At 49.7% G+C, this 14,992-nt stretch overlaps 1 pseudogene; it reads left to right on the top strand.

The window, feature by feature from the left end:
* Positions 1–10,909: 10,909 nt before the first annotated feature.
* Positions 10,910–14,787, top strand: LOC123399092 (annotated as a pseudogene).
* The last annotated feature ends 205 nt before the right edge of the window (positions 14,788–14,992 follow it).

The raw sequence follows: 14,992 nt of genomic DNA, 5'->3' as shown, positions 1-14,992 counted from the left end.
TCGAAGAACGAACAAGAACATGCCGAGCATCTAAGGCTGGTATTGATGAAACTTCAAGAGCATCGCCTTTATGCCAAGTTTTCAAAATGTGAATTTTGGTTACCATAAGTGACCTATCTAGGTCACGTAATCTCTGGTAAGGGTATTGCTGTCAATCCCGAGAGAGTTCAAGCCGTCCTTGATTGGACTCAACCTGAATCGGTTAAGCAAGTTAGGAGTTTTCTTGGTCTAGCGAGCTATTGTTGCCGTATTGTCGAGAATTTCTCCAAGGTTGCAAAGCCTCTAACTGAACTCCTCAAGAAGGATAAAAAGTTCGAGTGGACACCACAGTGTGAGCATAGTTTTCAGGAACTGAAAAGACGCCTGACTTCCGCACCTGTGTTGCTACCACCAGATTTTTCTAAGGACTTTGTTATCTATTGCGACGCCTCGCGACAAGGATTAGGTTGCATCCTCATGCAAGATCGTCATGTGATTGCATACGCATCTCGACAGTTGCGTCCACATGAGGATAATTATCCCACACATGATCTTGAGCTTGCAGCTGTAGTCCATGCACTAAAAACCTGGCAACATTACCTTCTGGGTAATCGTTGCAAAATATTCACTGATTACCAAAGTCTGAAATATATCTTCACCCAACCGGATTTGAATCTCAGGCAAAGACGGTGGGTTGTGTTGATCTCGGATTACGACTTAGGGATAACTTACACCCCGGGGAAGGCCAATGTTATGGTGATGCACTAAGTCATAAATCTTATTGTAACAATTTGATGCTACAACGAGGTCAACCACATGTCTATGAGGAATTTCGGAAGTTAAATCTTCATATTGTTCCTCAAGGATTCCTTTCTACCCTGGTGGCGAAGCGTACCCTTAGGGATCAAATTATAGCTGGCCAGAAGCGTGATAAGGGGATATCACGGATCAAGGAGAATATTATTAGCGAAAACGCTAATGAATTCTCCATGAATGATCAAGGTGTTGTGTTCTTCCAGAATCGTCTAGTGGTTCCTAAGAACCCACATCTAAGGCAGATAATCCTTAAGGAGGCTCATGATTCTCCTCTCACCATTCATCTCGGTAGTACTAAGATGTATCAGGACCTACGCCAGAGGTTCTGGTGGACTAGGATGAAGAGAGAAATTGTTGAGTTCGTGGCTAACTGCGACGTTTGTCGTCGAGTTAAGGCAGAACATCAAAGGCCTGTTGGCACCCTTCATCCTTTAGCTATTCCTGAATGGAAATGGGATAAAGTTAGTATGGATTTCATTACCAGATTTCCCAAGACCAAGAAAGGAAATAATGCTATCTTTGTGGTCATTGACCGTCTCTCCAAAGTAGCTCATTTTCTTCCAGTTCGTGAGAGTATAACAGCTAGCCAGCTAGCAGAGTTATATATATCTCTCAAATAGTGTCTCTTCATGGTGTTCCCCTGGAGGTTAACTCAGACCGTGGGAGTATCTTTACTTCTCGCTTCTCGAAAAGTTTTCAGAATGTTATGGGGACTCACTTATCTTTTAGCACTACTTTCCATCCTCAATCAAGTGGTCAAGTAGAAAGAGTAAATCAAATCCTAGAGGATATGCTCCGAGCTTGTGTTATATCGTTCGGTCTGAATTGGGAGAAGTGCCTTCCATTCGCCGAATTTGCTTATAACAATAGTTATCAATCAAGCTTGGGCAAAGCTCCTTTTGAAGTTCTCTATGGACGAAGATGTCGAACACCTCTTAATTGGTTAGAAACCAGAGAGAGGCAACTCTTTGGCCCGGATATGATCCAGGATGCAGAAGAGCAGGTTCGCATTATTCGTGAAAAGTTGAAAACAGCCCAGTCTCGTCAAAAGAGCCAATATGATCGTCATCATAAGGCTGTGACCTTTGAAGTTGACGAGAAGGCTTACCTTCGGGTTACACCTTTGAAGGGTACCCATCGATTTGGTATCAAGGGCAAGTTGGCTCCTCGTTACATTGGTCCTTTTCGCATTCTTGCCAAACGAGGAGAAGTTGCCTACCAGTTGGAACTTCCTCCGCATCTTTCCAAGGTTGATGATGTCTTCGACGTCTCGCAACTCAGGCGTTGCTTTTTGGATCCTATCCGTGAAGTGGACCACGAAACGCTTGATCTCCAAGATAACCTTTCATACCGAGAATACCCTGTACGTATTCTTGATCAAGCTGAGCGTACCACTCGACGTCGAAACCTCAAGTTTCTTAAAGTTCAATGGTCAAATCATTCTGAAAAGGAGGCAACCTGGGAAAGAGAGGATCGTCTCCGACTTGAGTATCCTGCGTTATTCCCGATGACTTTTAAATCTCGGGACGAGATTCTTTTGAGTGGGGGTGAGTTGTCACATCCCTGGAACCCTAATCAAGTATAGCATTGTGCTCATATCTTCTTTGCATTGCATCAAAGGAAATTGCAACAAGATCAAAGCAAGTGGTGAAGCAAAACTCAAAAACCCTAGCCACTTCTCAAATTCAAAGAAATTATAAAGTTGTTCAAATCAATGAACCCAAAATGGCCTCAAGAAAAGTTCAACTTTTCTGATAATTCTTGAAAGCAAATAAGCAGTGAATAAAACTATTTTCATAACACATTTGGCATTTTATTTAAACGCAAAAATCCACTGGATTCAAGTTTAAATTTGAATTCAAAAACTTTAAGTTTTTAAAAATATTGAAAACTTCAGGAATAGTTGGATATATTCCAACAAATATTCTCGTGTGTTCAAAATATTCGTTGTAAACTATTTTGGAGCTGAAATAAATAGCAAATCAAATAGTTAGTAAAACAGAAAACAAAACAGAAAAAGGAAGAAACACCTACCTGTCGCTCACCTGGCCCGGCCTAGCTTCTTCCCTATCGTCTTCCTCCCCCGCCAGTGGGCAGCAGGAGGTGGCCGCCGCATACTCCGGCGCGGCCACGCACCTGTGCGCTTGCCTGGCCGCCGCTTTGCGCTGGCACGCGAGGGGATAACCCTCCCGAGGCGTGCCCGAGCTCATCCTCTCCTCATTCTTCCCCTTTGCTTCGTTCCCCACTGCCGCCATTGGAGCCCGAGCAGAGCTCGAGCTCGCCGTCATTCTAGCCTACCTCTTTCCCTTCTAAGCCGCACAATAGAACCGCTGCAGCTCCCTGAAGCTTCCTAGCCACGAGCCCGACGCCGAGACGCAGTGAAACGACGAGTCGCAGTCGTCTTCTTCCTCGGGTCACCGAAGTTCGTCGCCGGCGTTCTCCCTCTCCAGGCCGTCCTCGAGCAAGCTAGCGCCACCACTGCACTCCCCGTGAGCTTGCACAACTTTCCCCCAAGTTTCCCCCTTCGATCCCTTCCTCTAGCCTTGATTTCACCAGAGCCCGACGAGATCCGCCGCGGGAGCTCGTCGCCGGTAGCCCTCCGGTGAACAGCTCGTCCTTCTACGGCCACCAGTAGCTTCAGGCCGTCGCGTAGATGCCGTAGGAGCTCAGTCCGGTGCATAGCTCCCTATGTTTCGATGACCCCGATGACGCCCGAACTTTGGCCGCCGCCAAGCTCGTCGCCGGCATCATCTCCGACCAGATCAGCCCCAGCTAAGTGCAAAAATGAACCTGCGGGAGTCGTGGCGTTCCTCCGGTGCACTCCGCGCAGAGTTTGGCCGCCTATGCACCGTTTTTGAGCCCCTCCGCTGTACTGGTGGTCGTCGGAGGCTCACCGTCGGCGAGGACGACCTCGCCGCCAGTGGATCTCAGCTGGCCTGAGCCACTGACGCGTGGGGCCAGCCTCTAGAAGTTTTGGATTAATAAAAAGAAATTTAATTAATCTAATAAGTCACTGACATGTGGGTCCAGTACTGTTAATTAGCTAATTAAGTTTAAAAGAAGCTAAAACTGACCAGAGTCACTGACCAGTGGGTCCCACTGGTCAGGTTTGACTTTCAACGGCCAGTTGGACCTGCTGATGTCATGCTGATGCAGTAAAGATTTTCTGATTTAAAAGAATTCCCAAAAATGCCAAAACTTCTAAAAATCATAGAAATTAATCTGTAACTCCAATGAAAATAATTTATATATGAAAAATATCAGAAAAATCCAAGGAATCTGAATATGTCATTTTAAAACATGTTTGAAAATGTTACTGGACCAAACTTGTAGAATAATGAATAAGTTAAATTTTATAAATGCTATGGAGATGGAATTTGAAAATCATTTGAATTCCACTTCAAATGCTATGATCAAACATTGTTCAATCACAACCAGCAACTTAACATATCATTTCCATGCATGTTAAAAACAAGTTGATCTGAGCATCAGGTCGAATCAATTAAAATGGTATTCGAGAATACCTCGTTTGAAGTGATATTTGAATCTGATTCAAATCAACTTCAAACCTAATAAATGTTAGCGATATTAGCATACCACCTTGCATCCTCATGCCATGCTCATGCATCATCTTGTTGCATATGATTGTTATTGATTGTTGTCATTTCTTTCGGTAGGCTCCGGTCCTCCGGATTCCACTGAATAACCGACTGACGGATATTGTCCCTCTTCTGAGCAACAAGGCAAGCAACCATTTTGATCATCCCGATAAATCCCATGTTCTCGCTCCTGCACTTACTTATTGCATTAGGATCAAATGCTCAAATGCTTTTGTCACGTTAGTTGAACCCACTTCCTTTGCATGACCTGTCTTTGTCATAGTAAATAGCTGAACCTTGCAACCTAGCATACCTGGTAGATGCTTCAGCCATGATGTGCCTTATCCTGCTATGCATGCTATGCTTAGAGTTGTGTATGGTCTGTCATCTGGGAGATGAACAGAATTGTGAGAATGTGTTCAGTAAGTAAAGGTTGTGTGTTGAACCTGATTTGGTAAAGGTACCGGTGAAAGGCCTCGGCTGGACTTCCGTGCGGGTTACCCTCAGATAGGCGATAGACCTGGACTAAGTATTGGTGTGGTTAACGGTCGTGGCCGACTCCCTCGCTGGGCTTCCGCTTGAAGGTTGACGAGGTGCATGACGTGCACATGGCGATAAGTGGCGAGAGCGTGTGTGAAGAAGTACACCCCTGCAGGGTTATGATCTATTTGAATAGCCGCGTCCGCGGATATGGACTACTTTGAGACATATGTTGTTCATAGATAACTTCAATGGCTACTCATAAAATTGTCAAGATAAGCGTGAGTGTCGTGGATGGCATTCCCGTATGGAGACAGAATGATTCCACGATGGAGTATTGTTGTGGTGTTAGTGGACTCGTGTGTGAGAAATCAAGTTGTCAAAAATATTTAAAAATGCAAGTTGTATAGCCACGAGTCAAATGCTGGCTTTCCGCATGAAACCCCACAATTCCTTATTGATACTTGCATGAGTAGATAATTATCCTAAAGTCTTGCTGAGTACCTCCGTAGTCATGTTTGCTTAATATTTGTTGCAGAGGTTGTTAATGACCCTAATGGAGGGTTCTTCCTAGACATCAACGACGACGAGTAGCTGGTATCCCAGCTACGATCTAGCCCTAGGGTGGGTCTGTAGTATAGTCAGGCCATGTGCCTTCTAGTTTCATCTGTCTGTACTCAGACAGCTTAACTACTTCCGCTGGCTTGTAACTTGAATGACTGTTATGATGGGTCGTGAGACCCCTACTGTGTAATATTATGTGTGAGGCTCTTCCGAGCCTTTTAAATAAAGCTTGTATGTTTATGGTTATGTTGTGATGCCATCGATGTATCTATAGATATCGGTGTGCCATGCGTATGTGTGTCGTACTTGATATGTATGGGGTTCGATTACCTAGCCATAGACTTTAGTAGCATTCCTTTCAGGGAAATGCCCCTTTGTGATCCAACGAGCCATGGTAGCTCGCTACTGCTCCGAACACATTGGTTGACCGGCGTGTGTCCTTGTTAGCTGCTGTGTCTGTCCCCTTTGGGGAAATGTCACGCGATGTAATAGAGTCCTTGTAGCTTGCTACGACTCATCTACATTCGCTGGTGACCGGCACCTGCTTTGCTGGGTCATGTATGCCTGTCCCTGTGCGGAACTGCCACTTTGGTTTATGACTAGACATGTCGATCCGGGTTCTTTGTCATTGGATTGCTAGCAACACAATTGCATACGCGAGTCAAAAGGCGCAAACGGTCCCGGCTAAGGTAAGGCTGCAGCCGTGGGGTTAACCGTGCGTGAGACCGCAAAGAGATGCGATGTGTTACAGGCTGGATTCCTATGACTTAGGATCGGGGTCCCGACAACGTTGGTATCAGAGCCTGACTGACTGTAGGACTACTAAGCCAAACTGGTCGAAGTTGAGTCTAGAATTGCTTTAGTTATATATAAGGGAATTGTTTGTGGAAGGGAACGTAAGACTCTTGTTCTCTTCTCAGGTTATTCTATTCTGGTCATCCTCGTCTTTTCTGCGGGAATTAAGGACTAGGTTACTCATCTTCTTCTAGACTCGTGTTTCTGATCGGTAGATTATAAGACTACGGGTCGAGAGATTTTTGGGTTTCCTTTATTCCCAGGAAAAAGGAAGTAAGTTTGATGATCACAGAATTGAACTTGATAGTTGAGTGGTTACGTTATTCTATTTTTTTGGGTTGTCTCAAAATTGTTTTGGAGCATTTATAGCCGTTATGCTGCCCAATTTTGCATTCAGAGCTCTAATGCTTTTGCATTACTCTCTATTTTCAGATGCCTGGCCGTCCTTCTCGTCAGGTGGTTCGTCTGACCAGGTGCATTGATGTGCCGGGTCATACGGCCATGCTGGTCAGGGTGATGTCGGTGTGCGGTTACCGCTGGTACCCAGTACACAGTGGAGGAACAGTACCCAGAGCACAAGGTATCATATATCATGCAATGACGAAGTCTAACTCTCTTCCTATGCATTGGCATGTCATAAAAGAACAATTCATGCACACCAAGTAAAGGCCAATACAGAGCATAAGCAGTTTCTTGCAATTTTATCGTATTGGAAACATAGAGAGGTGGAGATGTAGTTCCTCTCTCATAATAACTGCAAGTAGGAGCAGCAAGCACATGCATATTATATTCATCAAAATCATCATGTTTAACATAAGGGACTATAGCTAGCTCATCTTCATAAGCATCATTTATATTGGCAACATGGCCATAAGCATAGCATGCATCAAGTTTCATCAAAAAGGGATACTTCAAACGAATCAAAGGGATCATAGCATTCATCCTTCGGTAAGAACGAAGGGAAATTAAATAATGTATGAGTAGAAGAGTTACTCTCATTAGAAGGTGGACACGGGTAGCTAGTCTGCTCTTCCTCCTTTTGTTCTTCGCTCTCCTCTTCATATTTTTCATCTAATGAGCTCACAATTTCAGCATTTTCTTCTTCCATAGTTTCCTGCAAAATAATAGTCTCTTCTTGGGCAGCATAGGATTTCTCCTTAAATCGTTCAATACGGGCATTATATTCATAATTAGTATAACAATAACAAAGCATAGCTAAGTTTTCAGATCGGTAAGGAGCATCAGCATTATCATCACACCTTTTAAATAGAGCCTCAATTTCATAAGCACCCATAAAAGCAACAAACTCTTCTATTTGATCCACATCATAGTAATCATATATACCATTAGCATAAGAAGCCAAGGTTCTATGATCATTAAATTCACAAGAAAAGGGAAGATGTGGAGCCTTCATCCTAGAGCAACAAGTAACACCATATCTCTTGCATAGTTCCCAAGCATACCATTTCAACAAATGGATTTGATCCCATAAAAGTTTCCCTTTTTGAGTCAAGCAATAATCCCTAAAGTATTCACGTTGATCCAACGTGTATCCCATTATATAATTGAATGAGGCTTTCTCAAGATTATTAAAGAAGTGCATAATATTTTCCACATAAGGAACCTCGAGGGTTTTAGGAGGTTCCCCATCTCCATGAGTAGCAAGTACACCTAATTTTTTTGGTATTTCGTGTTCCATATCCATAACTAAAGATAGAGAACAACTTAGAATAGCAAATAAATCTACTCAGTGATAAAGCAAACAAGCACACACGAGGATATTCACCCCACGCTATTGCTCCCCGACAACGGCGCCAGAAAAAGGTCTTGATAACCCAAAAGTATAGGGGATCAATTGTAGCCTTTCTCGATAAGTAAGAGTGACGAACCCAACGAGGAGCTAAAGGTAGGACAAATATTCCCTCAAGTTCTATCGACCACCAATACAACTCTACACACACTTTACGTTCGCTATACCTAGAACAAGTATGAAACTAGAAGTACTTTGTAGGCATGAAAGGATAGGCTTGCAAGAAAGTAAAGAACACATAAATAAAACTAGGGGCTGGTTAGATAAAGAAACAACTACGAGTTTCTAACGAGTGTGGAAAAGTGGTGGTAGGAGTTGCGGAATTGTCCCTAAGCAATTGACTACGTTACTAGATCGATAGCAAGTATTATGTGGGAGAGGCCTCTGCTAGCATGTCATCCCTTACTTGGAATTCTATGCACTTATGGTTGGAACTATTAGCAAGCGTCCGCATACTACCGTTCATTAAGGTAAAACCCAACCATAGCAATAAGATATATTGGTCCCCCTTCAATCCCATATGCATCAATTTCTATGCTAGGTTTGAAGCTTCTATCACTCTAGCCTGCCAATACATAGTCTTATCAACATACAACTAACTCTATGGTGTGATCCACGCGCGCGATCATATGATGGGCACCAAAGGACAGCAACATAACCACAAGCAAATTAAACCAATCATAGCAATTCATCAATCACCGATAGGACAACGATAATCTACTCAGACATCATAGGATAGAACACATCATTGGATAATAATATGTAGCATAAAGCAACATGTTCAAGTAGAGGGTACAACGGGTTGTGGGAGAGTGAACCGCTGAATATAGATGGGGGAAGATGATGGAGATGTTGGTGAAGATGACGGAGGTGTTGGTGTAGATCGTCGTCACACGATGATGTCCCGGGCGGCGTTCCGGCGCCGCCGGGAGAGAGGGGGAGAGAGCCCCCCTCCTTCTTATTCTTCCTTGACCTCCTCCCTAGATGGGAGAAGGGTTTCCCCTGTGGTCCATGGTCTCCATGGCGGCGGAGGGGCGAGAGCCCCTCCAAGATTGGATCTCTCTCTCTGTGTCCTTCTATTTCCGCGCTCCCAGATTCTGCGTTTCACCGTTTCTTAAATTCCTGGAGATCCGTAACTCCGATTGGGCTGAAATTTTAACACGATTTTCTTCCAGATATTATCTTTCTTGCGGCGAAAGAAGGGCTCCAACCACCTTAAGCAGTGGCCACAAGGCCCCCTGCCGCGGGCCCACCCCCTGGCCGCGGCGACAGGGCTTGTGGGCACTCCGTGCATCGCCTCGTGTTGATTATTCTTCCCAAAAATCATAAATATTCCAAAAAAAATCCCCGAAAGTTTTTATTACGTTTGGACTTCGTTTGGTATGGATATTCTGTGAAACAAAAAACATGCAACAAACAGGAACTGGCACTGGGCACTTGATCAATATGTTAGTCCCAAAAATAGTATAAAAAGTTGCCAAAAGTATATGAAAGTTGTAGAATATTGGCATGAAACAATCAAAAATTATAGATACGATGGAGACGTATCAGGGCTCCCACCAGGGAGGTCCCCGTCCTGACCAGTGAGGCGAGGGTGGCGCTCGAGCACAACCCGAGGGCGCACTCCGACGTGCGTCCGTCCATTTCTCGTGAGTCCGTCCTCACGGCAATCGGGGAACTTCAGGAGGCCCAAGCCGTGCGAGGCAGGGACTGCCCTGCACCACCAATCACAGTCGCCATCATCGACATGGTCGATCGGCCTCGCATCTGCATCAACGCGCTCCAAATCGACAGAGTCACGGCTCAAGGCCCCTGCTGACCCGCATGAGCTAACCATCGGTGGGTCTACCCAGGTGCTGACACCTTGATGCCCTTCGGGGTGGCGAATGCGTCTGCTACCTACCAACGGCTCCAGCGGGCCATGCTCATGCCTTGCCTGGTGGGGCGTGGTGAAGAAGAGGAGGAGATACTCGGACCGAGCGAAGGTCGCGAGCCTCGGGAGACGACAGACCCATGAGGGTCGCGTTCGTGGAAGCAGGAGATCGGGCAGCAAAGGCATCCTCGGCTCTTCAGCGGCATGGCCACCACGTGACTTTTTGTTGGCTGCTGCGAGGTAACCTTTTGGCTCACTCTTTCCGAGGGTGCCCGCAGGGCCGTGTGGCCTCAAAAATTTCAGGGCACTCCCCAGCCGCCATTTTCATTTACACATCTTTCAGTTATTTCTGTCGCATTCACTTCGAGCCCTAACATTCTACCTTGCTTGCATCTATGGGTGGTCGGCCCCCGCTTGGGGGCTCTGGCCGAAGCTTATCCTCACAGGCCTCCTGAGGCAGCAGACACCCTGCCTCACTCCCGAAGAAGAAGAAGTTAGCAGGGTTTCCCAATGACCCAAACTACAAAAGGAATCAGGCGCCTATGCCTCGGGGGTAGGGACGCTCGCAAGGCCGAAGCGTCGTCACGACCTCCCAGATACACCCCCCTTGACACTCTCACGTAATAACGAGCTGCGGCTGTATACGCCCGGGCTCCCCCGAGGACGCAGAAGGGTCCCTCCCACGACTAGTGGATGCCGTATGCTCCGTGTTGGGGGAAGACTATGACACTCTCACGTAATAACTTGCTACGGTTGTACATGCCCGGGCCGCCGAGGACGTGGAGGGATCCCTCCCACGCCTAGTGGCAGCCGTACACTCTGCGCTGGGGAGAAGACGGAGGCGATCAACACAGTCCACCAATGACTATGCCCACACCTGGCAAAGAAATCAACACAGTCCACCAATGACTATGCCCACTGCTGGCAAGGAAACCAACACAGTCCACCAATGACTATGCCCACAACTCGCAAGGAAATCAACATAGTCCACCAATGGCTACACTCACGCCCAGCGTGGGGACAAACAACTGGAGGTACAGAGCTGCTAGTACGTCAAGGGGGACTTCTGAGCATCGCAACTCAGGAGCCTAACTGTGCCCGTAGCCCCTTCCCTCTTGGGACGTCCTGGTATCCGGTGCGTTCAACGACAGTGGAGGTACGCGCAGGGCGGGCCCTGCCGACGCAGAGCCTAGGGCGCTCAACAAGCCACTTAAAATCTATTAGGAAGAACACTTGAGTTGCTCGTACGTCAAGGGGACTCCTGAGCATCGCAACTCAGGAGCCTAAACTGCGCCCGTAGCCCCTTCCCTCTTGGGCCGTCCAGGCGGTCCAACAGCGGCGGAGGTACGCGCGGGGCGGGCCTTGCCCAAGCAGAGTGCCGAAGGAGTTCGGGAGTCTCAAATTGTCAGTTTTTTAGGAGGGACACTGGAGTCGCTTGTACGTCAAGGGGGACTCCCGAGAATCGCGACTCAGGGGCCTAACTGTGCTCGTAGCCCCTTCCCCCTCGGGTCGTCCTGGTATCCAGTCGGTCGAAGGGCGGCGGAGGTACGCGCGGGGCAGGCCCTGTCGATGCAGAGTGCTGAAGGTGTTCTGAAGTTTCAAAATCCTCGTCGCGTTTCCCTCATGAGGGCTGCTCGCACGTCAAGGGGGACTCCCGAGCATCGCGACTCAGGAGCCTAACTGGACCCATAGCCCCTCACCTCTTGGGCCGTCCTGGTATCCGGTCGGGTCAATGGCGGCTAAGGTATGCACGGGAGAGGCCCTGTCGACGTAGAGCATCACAACAAACATGAAAGAAACGAGGCGAAGAAAACAGTCAAGCAGTCTGCCAGTTATTACAAGCCTTAACAAGTTCTTGAAAACGCAAATGAGTTTGACACCTCCACGAGGCACGGTGTGCATTGCAGGGAAAAGTCAGGAGGATGAAATCAGGAGGAACCACCACTTCCGATCGCTCCATCCTCAGGGGGCTTGTCGTCGACATCGATGGTGTCGTCTTCCCTGCCGTCGGCTTCAGCGGCATCCGGAGATGGGGAAACTGCAACGCGGGTGAACCTCTTCACCAACGCCTCCACGTGGCCCTTCACCGCCTCCACAGCGTTGTCGCGGGCCTTAGTGGGGACCGGCAGGATCATGGAGTCGAAGTCAAGCCCCGGCTCGCGAAGATGAAGGTGACTGAAGACGCGTGTTGCGGCCTCAAAAAAGAGGTCGCGACACTCACTATCCAAGAACTTATCCACCTGGATGACGACGTCCTCCAACGCCAAGGTGAGCTCCATAGTGAGCACGATGAAGCCACCCTCTGGGTTGGACAGAGGCTCGTCGAACCCGTCCCGGCAGAGGGTGTGGAGTGCCATGCGAAGCCTGAGCTCAATGCCAGGGAAGCCAACCAGCTCCGCGGCCTTCTTCTTCTCACCCGCGGAGAGGGCTCCTTCCTTGGCATCGAGGAGGGTCTTCTTCGATGTGATCTCCTTTTCCTGCTCGTCCAAGCTCGCTCGCTTCATGCCCAGGCGAGTTTCCTCCTAGGACAACTCTTCTTCCCGGGCGGCGAGGTTGGTCTTGCGGGTCTCGAGTTCTTCCTCCTGCAGACAAAACTGGTCGGCTAGCTTGACTTGTTCTTCTTGGAAGGCCTTCAGGCGAGCCTCCGCCTCTTCGCAACGCTTGGCGGCAGCGGTGGCTTCCTTCCCCACCTTTTCGCAGCACTTGGCAGCCGCCGCGGCTCCCTTCATCGCCTCCTCGCGCGCGGCGCGAGCGGATTTGGCTTCCTTCATCGCCTCCTCATGCGCGGCGCGAGTGGATTCGGCTTCCACCAACGGCTGCTCGTGCGCAGCGCGAGCAGCCTTAGCCTCCTTCTCGCCCTCCGCCATCACGACCGCGACCTTACCCATAGCATCGAAGGCCCTGTTCAGGACGCCCTGGACGTATACCGGGGTTCTCCGGATCTCCCCCTGAGTAGCCCCTAGTGTTGTCGCAGGCGGTGCCATAAGGGACGCAGCGTTACGAGGGTCAGGGGGCTCCAAAGGCCGCTCGGTAGTCACGAGCGCAGGCGCATCAGTGGACTGGGGGTCCTCAAGAGCCGGTCCCTCAGACGATGGCGTCGCCACGACCGCTTCAAGACGCTCCGGGGGCTTGGCGACCACGGCGTAAGAGGCCGCCTCACGAGCCTTCCCTTCTTCATCAGCAGGAGGCGACGTGTCGGGGAAGGCCGGCGGTGCGTGAGGGGTCGCCTTCGGCTTGGCGCCCGCCTTCTTCTTCTTCGTCCCCAACATAGCCATGCCCCTGAACATCAAACAAAAAGGAATCAGCCATGCGCAGGCGATGGACGCGCTAGGCAAGCCAGGACAAGTCACTTACTGTTCGACATCGACCCACCTCCTCTTCCTCTCTGCCCCGACGACGGCAGGGCCGGCACGGCCCCCATGGAGGGGGGCGAAGCCAGCACCTCAGACTTCCGGTGGAGGCAGGATCCGCCAAGGGCGACTCGGCCCTGCGCTTCCGAGAGGCAGGCACGCACGCATACCGCGTAGCGTGCGAGGCCGATGCATGTCCTCTAAAGATCCTGGTCAAGCGTGAGGGGATCACTACAGGGGCTTTGCCGGCGACATCATCATCCTCAAGTTCGCATAGAAGGTTGACCGCGACGGGGAGGCACACTCGCCGGGCAGTCATTGACGGTCTTCTTTGAGTCCTCCCCGTCGGAGGTGTCGTCCGATGACACCTCCACCGGACCAGAGCCCTCGGCCTAGAAGAGCCCCCCCCTCGTTGAAGACAAGAAGCATGGCGACCAGGTCAGCCCGGTCGTCGAGACGGTACAGCAGACCAAGAGCCTTGGGTAGGTCACCAGGGTCACCGCCCACCAAGGTCGCCACGACCCTGTTCAACTCTTCAGTAGGAAGGAGCTGGGACCGGAGCTTGAGCTTATCGAGGCCGGAGCAATCGAGGAGGGAATGACGCGGAGCTGGATCTGGGAGGCGACGATTGGAGTTGGAGACCAAGAAGGAAGAGCGAGTGCGGGAGAAGGGAAAGCAACAATAAACCGATTCTACAAGTCAGATCCCTGATAACTTGGGTGAATACCAAAGGCAATGGAAACCCGACATCAGCTGTGTGACGCGCACTAGCCTGGACCACATGCATTTAGGGCCCGCGGCACTTCAGGCCGCCCCCAAGGCTTCGCCTAGAAGCCAGCCTGAGCACGCCTTGGGCCCGGGGGCTAGTGTCAGCGTTCTGGGAACCGAGGGTACCCAGACCTTCCTGCCTGTGGCCCAAGGTTGGCCCACTTCATCAGCCAAACACAACGTGGCTCGGCACCATTCTGGGCAAGGCCCTCGCGAGGGCCCGAGCCTCGCGACGAGGAGCAGCACCAAGACCCGCAGGGGGCCTCTTCAGGACCCCTCCGGAGCAGCAGATATTCCGAGGCAACACCCGGCCTCTGGAGTCAAGGGTGACACGGGAGAGGACAGGCGAGTTGCGGACCGTAGGACGGTGCAGTTTCCCCTTTAGTGCAAAGGGGACAAGGACATACGCGGGTTCCCAAGGTATCTTCCAAAGGTTTCCATTCTGGTGCAACAAGGCCTCCACCGCCCGCCAGCAGGATGGACGTCATCCATGGACCCGTCCCTGCAGTGCTGGTAGCTACTTTGCAAGCGAAGACCACCTTTGGGAAGGGGGAGCATGTTCCCTTGCCCCCCTTCAAAATTGGCCATTGTGGAATCTCTGCTCGCCAGAACGATAAGGGAAGAGGACCAGGGCTGCCGCTATATATAGAGAATAGATTACTTCATAGAGGGGAGATATTCGGACCATTCATTCGCTCACTTTCAACACGCGAAGGCTGCCAAGCCTCCCGAGGCTCTCGAACACTGTACTAGTTCATACGCCTACCTCCACGAGAGGCAATCCACCAAAGCAGGAGTAGGGTATTACGATTCTCATCGGCCCGAACCTGGGTAAACTATCGCGTTCACTGTCTTCCTCACCATCGAGTGAGTTCTTTGCCATTCTCAGTGAGTAGCAAGCTACGTGAAGCGAGTCTGTGAGAGATCTTCGTACACGCCCCTGAGTTTGAATCTTTGG

The sequence above is a fragment of the Hordeum vulgare genome, chromosome 1H, assembly GCF_904849725.1.
Source record: "Hordeum vulgare subsp. vulgare chromosome 1H, MorexV3_pseudomolecules_assembly, whole genome shotgun sequence".
NCBI lineage: Eukaryota > Viridiplantae > Streptophyta > Magnoliopsida > Poales > Poaceae > Hordeum > Hordeum vulgare.
Note: the sequence above shows the minus strand (reverse complement) of the source record. Positions and strands in the feature narration are given on the sequence as shown.